Source organism: Helianthus annuus, chromosome 5 (assembly GCF_002127325.2).
Source record: "Helianthus annuus cultivar XRQ/B chromosome 5, HanXRQr2.0-SUNRISE, whole genome shotgun sequence".
NCBI lineage: Eukaryota > Viridiplantae > Streptophyta > Magnoliopsida > Asterales > Asteraceae > Helianthus > Helianthus annuus.
This window is the reverse complement of record NC_035437.2, coordinates 97,620,473-97,628,564: the sequence shown is the minus strand read 5'-3', so window position 1 is coordinate 97,628,564 and position 8,092 is coordinate 97,620,473. Positions and strand designations below refer to the sequence as shown.

Sequence of the window (8,092 nt, the reverse complement as noted above, 5' to 3'; positions counted from 1 at the left end):
TGAGCTTGAGACTACTAGCAGGTTTCTTACCACGAACCTGTAGGGTCTCGCCTGACGAAAGCGGCACCCGAACAATCTTCTCAAAACAAACTACCTCCGCGTGATGCTTGGCTAACCAATCCATACCCACAATAATGTCGAAGCTTCCAAGTTGCATAGGTGTGAGGTCAATAGGAAAAAGATGGTCGTTAAGGTTCAATTGGCAATTGCGAAGAACAGAATCAAGAACAACAGGATTACCACTCGCAACTTCTACTGTCAAAGGCTTACCTAGTTTCGTTCTAGACACGCGAAGCAATGGCTCAAAAGATAACGACACAAAACTCTTATCGGCACCAGAATCAAAAAGAACAGATGCGGGTTGATTATTAACAAAGAACGTACCGTTAACCACTTCATTGTCCGCTTGCGCCTCTTGTGCATTCATGTTGAAGACTCGACCTCGAGCCTGAGCCTGAGCTGGATTCGCATTCACCAATCTTGGACATTGGTTACGGTAGTGTGTCAGATCCCCACAGTTATAACAAGAACCTGGTGGGTAGTGAGGTCGTGCAGCTTGACCTTGTTGTTGAGCAAGAGGCTGGGCAACTTGTTGAGCCGGGTTCTGAGCTGCCCGATTCTGATTAGCAGGAATGCGGCATGAAGCAGCAAGATGACCAGGTCTTCCACAGTTGGTACATTGACGACACTGGAGGTGTGGCTGATGATGACCGTTACACCTGTTGCACAAAGGTGCATTGCCTAGATAAGGCTTCCTGGCAAGTGGTTGCGCAGGCTGATTTGGTGCAGCTTGGGCCTGTGCGGTAACGGCGTAGTTTTGGGAAGCCTTTCGCTTCCTAGAACCCTTCGAGGAACCAGAATCCTTACCCTTCTTGTTTTTACCTTTCTTGCTATCCTCTATGTCAGACGCCTGCTTCTTACCTTTCTCCCCCTTCCTGTGCAACTTACCCTTCCGAATCTGCGACTCAGTCAACGTCGCTGCTAACTCGATCGCCTGACGGACTGTGGTAGGGTTACTACCAGTAACGATGTCTTGCACTGAGTCAGGTAGACCATCGATGTACCTTTCGATAGCCTTATCGAGTGGGGTAACCATTGTTGGGCACAACAAACTCAGCTCCTCATACCTATCAGTATATGCCCGATGCTCGCCACTATCCTGTTTCAAGTCATCAAACTCCCTTTCCAAGGCTCGCAGTTCATGACGAGGACAAAATTCCCTCATCATAAGAGTCCTAAGTTCAACCCATGTTTGTGCTAGAGCAACTTCTGCACCACGGTCTCTCATAACCCCGTTCCACCATGTAAGCGCCCTCTTCTGAAACACACTGGAAGCAAACTCGACTTTGCGATTATCAGGACACTGAACGTGACGAAAAGTATTCTCAATGCTCTCGAACCATTGAAGAAGCCCAGTTGCTCCCTCAGAACCACTAAACTTGAGCGGTTTAGCCGAGTTAAAACTCTTGAAATTGCATGGAGCGTTGTTGTTGTTAGCTTGGTTCAACTGAGCAATAAGATTTGGGAACGCAGCAGCCATCTGCTGCGCGATGATTTCCGCCAGTTCGGCATTTGGTAGCGGATTTTCGCGTCGAGGAGGCATTCTAAAAAGAGGAAACATGAGAGGAGACGGGTGAGAAGGTTAGATGAAAAGAATGAGATGAAACAGAAATCAACAAAAGCAAAGATGGTGGTCATTCGTCCGTATCACAAAGTAGACAAACGACACACAGTGGCTAATCAAAGTAAATGGGTCAAAAAATAATGCTTCGCGAAGACATGCTCGCCTATAAGTGAACACTCACCCCAAGAGTTCCCAGGTAAGAGTGACTGGTCCGATTATGTGGATTTGTACGAACACTCTAGCCTTAGACAGAAAACTCAGGGTACAGGCATTCACCCTTCCAGTTTGCACGTGTTCACACTATTTAGAACCCAAAACTTTGACGAGATTTTGAAGACTTGGAGGGTTTAAGAGATTAATGATCAATTTTGGCTTCGTGCCTTCCATTATGTATTGTTTTTGGAAATCACCTAAGGATAGGTGAAGTGCATGTTTTAAAATCTAAACACAAGACAACTTGTGTTGGGGTCCTAGAAAGGTTATAGTCTAGGTCAAAGCATTACTAATAACCTAATTCCCTATAACCATTGGCTCTGATACCAACTCTTCTGTCACACCCCGACCACGTAAAACAACAAATCGTGGCGGAAACGTCGGGGAGTGTTGTAACAGAATTATTGTTTCACAACCATGGTAATTAAAAGTTATGTTTTATTCATCAAGCAAAGGTTACATAGTCTTAAATTAACTGAAACAAAGTGTTCATCACATAATTAAACTGGTTCCATCTTTATTTTAGTCTCTAAGGCATAGGTCCGCCCTAGTGTGTCACGAACATCCTAAGCAACAGCTCCTGAAAACACATGTGAAAATAGGTACGTCAGCATAAAAATGCCTGTGAGATACATAGGTTTTATGAAAATAGGATTCATGACTTAAGTTTTAAGAAAATGTTTAATAAAATTTTGTCATGAACCTTGAAAATTGTTTTGTTTCGTAAATTATATGAAAAGCGATAAGATCAGAAGATGTGTATAAATGAAAGAATAATATATGGTTAAATGAATAACCAAGTAGTATGAGTTTGTATAAAACAAACTATTTTGTAAACCAAAGTCTTGAAAAATATGTTGCTGTGTAAAATGTACAAGTCCAAAAGTAGTCAACAAATGTTATGTATGGTAAGCAAAGTGTAGTCACATAAACCAAATGTAAAGATCTACAAAACAAGGTACTTTGAGTATATCAAAAGTTATGTTTTGCAAAGTAAAAGCATGTTTTATTGATAATAACATTTATGTGGTAAGTTAAACGCATACATTCAAGCCTTGAGACAGACGGATAACCCTAAGTCAAGGTTATCAAAAGAAATGTTTTCGGATTCGGTCATTCCTTACACCCAAACAAACCTAGGATGTCAGGAACGGGATTTGTCAAGTCCTATGGTACCATTACTTACTACCGAGCGGCGTAGCTAATGTTAATGAACGTATTTAAGTCCCGTTTGCACAAACCAAATGTTATACCAAATGTAAGCATGTTATATGGAAACAATGTACTAAGTATGCTAAGTTAACATACGAAGCAGAAAAGTCATGTAAATCAATGTACTAAGTATGCCAAGTAAACATACATAGCAAAACAATGTAATGTAAATCATGTACTATAAGTGTACTAATGAACATAGCCAGTATATGACATGAAAACAGGAAAACATGAAAATAACAAGTAGGCACATGTGTTTCACCCCAAAACATTGGAAAACAGTAAGAGAGGGGTCTATGTACTCACAGTAGTGCGTCTTGAATCGAATCTCAAACCCTGTCCGCTACACGACAACCTACAACGTACTAATGTCTATTAGACGAGCGGGTCGTGCCTTGGCTTAGAGTTTAGTATTTTGGGTCACGTTTCTTATGTTGTTCCGTGTGGTAATTATTTGTTAAAATAGTTAATGTTTTAACTTAATCATATGACATGTTGGGATATTTGTTCATTCAATGCTCTAGTAAACTTTTGTCTAGAATATATTTACTAAGTGTTGGATTTTTTTTGGAAAATTTCGGCAGAGTATCCTCTGTAAATAGAGGTGTCCATGCTTTAATAGCATATCATTTTCTTTTATATAAAACCAATATTTCATTTTCAACCACCAAACCGACATATCGACAAACAAAACGTTGCATACTTCATTTCAGCTTTATAACTCGAAACCGGACTGTTTTCGAGGATTTTTATAAAATAGTTAGCCTTTTCTAAAAATCACCAAATTTTTACAGAATATGACATATGTTCCAAAATTTATTGTGTAAAAATATCAAAGTCCAATTCGTTACCCATATTTTATAAAAAATCATTTTCTCGACTGCAATCAGATTTGTTACCTTCTGATCGCAGTTTACGGAAATATTCACTAAAAATCAACCGTAAGTCCGTTTGACGAAATTCCAGTTGGAGGGTCGTCCTGACAACGGTGTCCATCTACTGTAAAAGTTTCATGAGTTGATTTTATTCAGGTCTTAAGTTGTGACTCCGAAAATGTCACACTTTTTCTGCCATAAAAATGCAGCTTGAGCTGCTGTCCAAAAATAACCCTTTAAAAATAGTAAACGGTCTCGAAAAATTATGATTCCAGTGCCATTTGCTTAGTTATTCCAAAATACTCATTTTAGGCTTTAGAAAATCCACTTTTCGACTTAAAATGATCCAGTTACAGCCTGTTGAAGTTGGCTGGAAATGTAAATCAGCACGTTTCTTGTTCATATTTCTTGTTTAAACTTTTTTGTGTTCTTGCAAATTTCATCATACTACACATCTTGACTAAGAACAAAATGAAGCAAGGTGTAAGACTTACTACTAGCACAAAGCTAGGGTAGAAATTCTAGTGAAGATGATGGTGAGAAAGATGATGAACAAGACTAGAACAAAGCTCCTTTGAATGCCCTTCAACTTGCAACTTCCATGGATCACCTTCAAAGCTTTGAATGAAGAACAAGTCTTGAAGATTTGAAGGTAGAGAGAGAGAGAGAGATGGGGGACGATTTTGAGGAGAGAGGGAGAGGGGAGTGATGATGGTTCTTGGAAGTTGGAGGATTATATGGAAGATATGGGGAACATGGAATGATTACATGCACCACACTTGGCCAATGAGAGTAAAAAGGAATATTTTCCTAATCTTGCAAAATTTGGTTGGGGCCACATAGCTAAAACCGAAAATTAGGTGGGGGAGGGGGTCCATGTGTAAATTTTTATATAATTATGCCATATGTAGGCTAAAACGGGTGTTTAACTAGATACCGGGTATTTTATCTAGCGTTTAAATCCCGATTTATGGCGTTCTAAATTATTTTTCAACACGGACCTGATAAAAATAAAGTTTTTAATCATAACAGAATATTTTTGGGATTTAAATATTATCCGGGCGGTCACCAGCGTTAGTTTCGCAGTTTTGTCGTAAATAGTCCTTTAGTTCAAATGAACATGTTTTTGCCATACAGAATCCTTTGGAACTTATTTCTAAGTTATGTATAGGATATTTAAGGTATGTTAAGCTTACGTCGTAGTTCCAGAGTGTACGTTGCGTTAAACTGATTGCGTTTATGCACCAGTTTTGCATATAACTCTCTAGAAAGCGATTTAAAGCTTGAAATCGGAGTCGAATCAAATTGTAAAATCATCAAACATAAATACACACATAATAACACCAAAGCACATTGTTTTATTGATAATTCACATTGTTTTACATTATACGACGCTTACAGAACACAGTTGTCACACGAACCTTCGTACTACCCGATCTTCCGATAGGTCCGTTTATTAATGTAGATACCTATATAGGTGCCGTTTGATTCCGTGATCTTCTAGCAATGCTTGGTGGTTATCCTACGACTTCTAAGCAATCTCAAGTGAGTACATAGACCCCTCTTTTACTGTTTTCCAAACATTTTGGGGTGAAACACATGTGCCTACTTGTTACTTTCGTGCTTTCTTGCTTTCACATCATACGCTTGCTATGTTCTTAGTACACTTATAGTACATGATTTCATTACATTGTTTTGCTATGTATGTTGACTGAGCATGCTAGCACATTGATTTACATTACGTTGCTTTGCTACATATGTTTACTTGGCATATTAGCACATTGTTTTACATTACATTTTCTGCTATATATGTTGACTGAGCATACTAGCACATTGATTTACATGACTTTTCTGCTTTGTATGTTGACTTAGCATACTTAGTACATTGTTTTCATATAACATGTTTACATTTGGTATGACATTTGGTTTGCATAAACGGGACTTATATACATTCATTAACATTAGCTACGCCGCTCAGTAGTAAGTAATGGTACCATAGGACTTGACAAATCCCGTTCCTGACATCCTGGGTTGGTTTGGATGAAAGGAATGACTGAATCCGAAAACATTTCTTTTGATAACCTTTACTTAAGGTTATCCGTCTGTCTCAAGGCTTGAATGTATGCGTTAACTTACCACATAAATGTTTGTATCATTAAAACATGCTTTTACTTTGCAAAACATAACTTTTTGATATACTCAAAATACTTTGTTTTGTACATTTTTACATTTGGTTTAAGTGAATACATATTTACTTAACATACATAACATTTGTTACATACACATGACTACATTTTGGGACTTTTTGACATATGACAATGGTTTAGACAAGAACATTTGATGGTTGGTTTAAACATGGACTTTATACATTGGTGGTTTGTTTAATGACTTAAGTAACGATATGTGTGTAGTATGATACAAGCATGGTGGATACGCCGCTGGTACTTCCTATATATAAGTGCTTGTATTGTATTACATATCGTAGCGTTATTTAAATCATTTAGTTTGGACTTGCACATTTTTACACAAATAACATATTTCACAAGGCTTCGTTTTACAAAAACAACTTTTTTATATAACTTATTTTACTTGGTTATTCTTTAACCATAAATAATTCTTTTATTTATACATGTCATCTGATTTTATCGCTTTTCAAATGATTTACAAAACAAAACATTTTACAAGGTTTATGACTAACTTTTATTAAACACTTTTCTTAAACTTAAGTCATGAATCCTATTTTCACAAAACCTATGTTACTCACATGCATTTTTATGCTGGCGTACCTATTTTCACATGTGTTTCAGGAGCTAATCCATAGGACGATCGTGACACGCTAGGGTGGACTCGGGCCTTAGTGACATAAAACAGATCTAGACTTAGTTTAATTACGTTATGTACTCTTTATTTCAGTAGTTTTAAAGACAATGTAACATGTTGGTTCTTGTTTTGAACGATGTATTCCACCTTTGGGTGATGAATAAAATATTATTTTAAATTACCATTGTTGTGAAACAAAAATTCTGTTACAACACTCCCCGACGTTTCCGCCACGATTTGATGTTTTACGTGGTCGGGGTGTGACAGAAGAGTTGGTATCAGAGCCAATGGTTATAGGGAATTAGGTTATTAGTAATGCTTTGACCTAGACTATAACCTTTCTAGGACCCCAACACAAGTTGTCTTGTGTTTAGATCTTAAAACATGCACTTCACCTATCCTTAGGTGATCACCAAAACAAGAACCCAGTTTTCTAAAATGATTTTTGAAAAACAATCCTCTGTTTTCAAATGATTTATTATATGGTTTTGAACCCCTTTTGATTTTTCAAATTGATTTTGAAAATTTATCATTTGTTTTAATGATTCTTTTGGCCTTGTGCCCTCAAAGTTTTCAAAATCTCGTCAAAGTTTTGGGTTCTAAATAGTGTGAACACATGCAAACTGGAAGGGTGAATGCCTGTACCCTGGGTTTTCTGTCTAAGGCTAGAGTGTTCGTACAAATCCACATAATCGGACCAGTCACTCTTACCTGGGAACTCCTGGGGTGAGTGTTCACTTATAGGCGAGCATGTCTTCGCTAAGCATTGTTTACGGACCCATTTACTTTGATTAGTCACTGTGTGTCATTTGTTTGCTTTGTGATACGGACAAATGACCACCATCCCTGCTTTGTTGATTTTGTTTCATCTCATTCTTTTCATCTAATCATCTCACTCGTTTCCTCTCGTGTTTTCCTCTTTTTAGCATGCCTCCTCGACGCGAAAATCAGCTACCGAATGCCGAACTGGCAGAAATCATCGCACAGCAAATGGCTGCTGCGTTCCCAAATCTTATTGCTCAGTTGAACCAAGCAAACAACAACAATGCTCCTTGTAACTTCAAGAGCTTCAATTTGGCTAAACCACTCAAGTTCATTGGTACAGAGGGGGCAACTGGGCTCCTTCAATGGTTCGAGAGCATTGAGAATACTTTCTGTCACGTTCAGTGTCCTGATAATCGCAAAGTCGAGAGCATTGCTTCTAGTGTTTTTCAAAAAAGGGCGCTTACATGGTGGAATGGGGTTATGAGAGATCGTGGTGCTGAAGTTGCTTTAGCACAAACATGGGCTGAGTTAAGGACTCTCATGATGAGTGAGTTTTGTCCTCGTCATGAACTACGAGCGCTGG

The 8,092-nt window shown here is 38.3% G+C and overlaps 1 long non-coding RNA gene across 2 annotated transcripts; it reads right to left on the bottom strand.

The window, feature by feature from the left end:
* Positions 1–2,230: 2,230 nt before the first annotated feature.
* LOC118492281 lies at positions 2,231–4,466 on the bottom strand. Of its 2 annotated transcripts, none has more exons than XR_004892958.1 (2): positions 4,419–4,466; positions 2,231–2,417 (listed from the first exon to the last, which is right to left on the bottom strand). It is a non-coding gene; the product is annotated as an uncharacterized LOC118492281 (long non-coding RNA). The 2 variants fall into 2 exon arrangements; XR_004892957.1 differs by lacking the exon at positions 4,419–4,466 and adding an exon at positions 3,356–3,657.
* Between the last annotated feature and the right edge of the window lie 3,626 nt (positions 4,467–8,092).